At 38.7% G+C, this 4,178-nt stretch overlaps 1 pseudogene; it reads right to left on the bottom strand.

Annotated features, from left to right (window-relative positions):
* Positions 1 to 385: 385 nt before the first annotated feature.
* LOC132788135 (cytochrome c oxidase subunit 2-like) lies at positions 386 to 1,040 on the bottom strand (annotated as a pseudogene).
* Between the last annotated feature and the right edge of the window lie 3,138 nt (positions 1,041 to 4,178).

The raw sequence follows: 4,178 nt of genomic DNA on the forward strand, positions 1-4,178 counted from the left end.
GAAATACTTTTGTATGGGCAAAAACGCCTACTTACTAGGGGTCTGAGTTGCTTTGGCCGACAATCTAGCACATTGTGCCGTCTATGGTATATTTTGAATGGTGTACTATATCGATATTCCAAACATACCATTTGGTATATTCTTAGTATTTTTTTAGTATATTTGCAGTACATTTGGTATATTTTGAGAATAATACCGCAAAATATATTGCTTTTAATCAAATTGGGTAGCGGGTATCTCACAGTCGAGTACACTCGACTGTAGCTTTCGTACTTGTTTTCATTAGAAGTAAGTGCTAATTTACTATAAAATAGTTTAAGAGACTAGTACGTGCTTTAAGTCATCTAATAAAGAATTTAAATTCTTTGAAATTAATTTAATAAAATTACTTACAGGAACACTTTTGAATCACAATTGGAGTAAATCTATGATTAGCTCTGCAAATATCTGAACATTGTCCGTAAAATAATCGATTTCGATTTATAAAAAAAATTAGTTTGGCTTAAACCTCCAGGTGTTCCATCAACCTTAAATCCTAGAGCAGGAATTGTTCATGAATGAATTACATCAGCAGCTGTTACTAAAATTCGAATTTGGGAGTTTATTGGTTAAACAATACGATTATCAACATCTAATAAATGAAATCCATCTAATTCATTTGTTGCAATTATATAAGAATCAAATTCAATATTATTATAATCAGAATATTCATAACTTCAGTATCATTGGTGTCCAATACTTTTTAAAGATACAGAAGGTTCATTAATTTCATCAAGTAAGCATAATAATCGTAAAGATGGAAAAGCAATGAATACTAAAATAATTGCAAGTAAAATTGTTGAAATTATTTCAATTAATTGTCTATGTAATAAACATCGGGTAATATAGCTATTGAAAAATAATATAAATATTAAATAACCTACTAATACTGTAATTATTACAAAAATTAAAAGTGCATGATCATGAAAAAAAATTAATTGTTCTATTAAAGGAGAAGCTCTATCTTGTAAACCTAAGTTACGAGTAGCTCATGTTGACATTATTTTCTAATAAAAGTTAAAATACTTTATATATGGAGCTTAATCCATTTAACTAAGCTGCCATATTAGAATTAATTAGTTAATAAAGGAAGTTCAGAATAACTGTGTTCTTCCGGAGGAGTATTTTAATATCATTCAATTGATGAATTTAAATGAATTGGATAAATTACTTATCGTTGAGAAACTAAACTTTCTCCAATAATGTAAAACAAGTAAGAAAGCTACAGTCGAGTGTGCTCGACTGTGAGATACCCGCTACCCATTTTTAATAAAAGCAAAATATTGCGGTATAATTTTCAAAATATACCGAATATACTGCAAAAATACTAAAAAATATACCAAGTGGTATATTTGGAATATCGATATAGTACACCATTCTAAATATACCATAGACGGCACAATGTACTAGATTGTCGGCCAAAGCAACTAAGAGCCCTAGTAAGAAGGCGTTTTTGCCCATACAAAAGTATTTCTTTAATAACTTCCACAATTTTTATCTGATCGCAACCAAATTTTCAGGAATCATAACTACTATAGTAATTATAGTATATACCAAAATTCGTAGCTCTAGCTTTAAATTTACGCTTGTTATTCGATATTTTTGATTTGCGGGGGGCGGAAGTGGGCGTGGCAAAAATTTGAAACAAACTTGATCTGCGTGCAAACATAACAAATGCTGTCGAATCGCAGGCGAATAAATCGCGGGGCGAGAAAATGTTTGAAAGCACAACTTATGTTATATTTTTAAAATATTTGAATATATAATAAAAATATATAATAATTGAAGAATTATCGCGGGGCGATTGAAAAAAAGTTCATATGCAAAAACCTTAGTTATTTAATAATACTTCAATTATTATATTCAAATATTTTAAAAAATATAACAAGCGATTCGGTTGCTATTCGCTTGCGATTCGCCTGCGATTTAATACTTCAATTATTATATTCAAATATTTTAAAAATATAACATAACATAAATCGCGGGACGATTTATTCGCTCGCGATTCGCCTGCGATTCGCTCGCGATTCGCCTGCGATTTTGGAAAAAAAGTTCAAACCTTAGTTATTTAATAATACAAGCGAATCGCCAACGAATCGCAACCGAATCGCAGGCGAATCGCAACCGAATCGCATGCGAATCGCAACCGAATCGCAGGCGAATCGCAACCGAATCGCAGGCGAATCGCATGCGAATCGCAACCGAATCGCATGCGAATCGCAGGGCGAGAAAATGTCTGAAAACACAACTTATGTTATATTTTTTAAATATTTGAATATAATAATTGAAGTATTATTAAATAACTAAGGTTTAAACTTTTTTTCAAAAATCGCAACCGAATCGCAAGCGAATCGCATGCGAATCGCAACCGAATCGCAACCGAATCGCATGCGAATCGCAACCGAATCGCAGGCGAATCGCATGCGAATCGCATGCGAATTGCAGGCGAATCGCAACCGAATCGCATGCGAATCGCAGGCGAATCGCAACCGAATCGCATGCGAATCGCAACCGAATCGCAACCGAATCGCAACCGAATCGCAACCGAATCGCATGCGAATCGCAACCGAATCGCATGCGAATCGCAACCGAATCACATGCGAATCGCATGCGAATCGCAACCGAATCGCATGCGAATCGCAACCGAATCGCATGCGAATCTCAGGCGAATCGCAAGCGAATCGCAGGGCGAGAAAATGTCTGAAAACACAACTTATGTTATATTTTTTAAATATTTGAATATAATAATTGAAGTATTATTAAATAACTAAGGTTTAAACTTTTTTTCAAAAATCGCAACCGAATCGCAAGCGAATCGCATGCGAATCGCAACCGAATCGCAACCGAATCGCATGCGAATCGCAACCGAATCGCAGGCGAATCGCAACCGAATCGCAACCGAATCGCAACCGAATCGCATGCGAATCGCAACCGAATCGCAACCGAATCGCAACCGAATCGCAACCGAATCGCATGCGAATCGCAACCGAATCGCATGCGAATCTCAGGCGAATCGCAAGCGAATCGCAGGGCGAGAAAATGTCTGAAAACACAACTTATGTTATATTTTTTAAATATTTGAATATAATAATTGAAGTATTATTAAATAACTAAGGTTTAAACTTTTTCTCAAAAATCGCAACCGAATCGCAAGCGAATCGCATGCGAATCGCAACCGAATCGCAACCGAATCGCATGCGAATCGCAACCGAATCGCAGGCGAATCGCATGCGAATCGCATGCGAATTGCAGGCGAATCGCAACCGAATCGCATGCGAATCGCAACCGAATCGCAACCGAATCGCAACCGAATCGCAACCGAATCGCATGCGAATCGCAACCGAATCGCAGGCGAATCGCATGCGAATCGCAACCGAATCGCAGGCGAATCGCATGCGAATCGCAACCGAATCACATGCGAATCGCATGCGAATCGCAACCGAATCGCATGCGAATCGCAACCGAATCGCATGCGAATCGCAACCGAATCGCAGGCGAATCGCATGCGAATCGCAACCGAATCGCATGCGAATCGCAACCGAATCGCAAGCGAATCGCATGCGAATCACAGGCGAATCGCAACCGAATCGCATGCGAATCGCAACCGAATCGCAACCGAATCGCAACCGAATCGCAACCGAATCGCAACCGAATCGCAACCGAATCGCATGCGAATCGCAACCGAATCGCAACCGAATCGCAGGCGAATCGCATGCGAATCGCAACCGAATCGCAGGCGAATCGCAACCGAATCGCAACCGAATCGCATGCGAATCGCAACCGAATCGCATGCGAATCGCAACCGAATCGCAACCGAATCGCAGGCGAATCGCAGGCGAATCGCATGCGAATCGCAACCGAATCGCAGGCGAATCGCAACCGAATCGCAACCGAATCGCATGCGAATCGCAACCGAACCGCAACCGAATCGCATGTGAATCGCAACCAAATCGCATGCGAATCGCAACCGAATCGCATGCGAATCTCAGGCGAATCGCAAGCGAATCGCAGGGCGAGAAAATGTCTGAAAACACAACTTATGTTATATTTTTTAAATATTTGAATATAATAATTGAAGTATTATTAAATAACTAAGGTTTAAACTTTTTCTCAAAAATCGCAACCGAATCGCAAGCGAA

The sequence above is a fragment of the Drosophila nasuta genome, chromosome 3 (assembly GCF_023558535.2).
Source record: "Drosophila nasuta strain 15112-1781.00 chromosome 3, ASM2355853v1, whole genome shotgun sequence".
Classification (NCBI taxonomy): domain Eukaryota; kingdom Metazoa; phylum Arthropoda; class Insecta; order Diptera; family Drosophilidae; genus Drosophila; species Drosophila nasuta.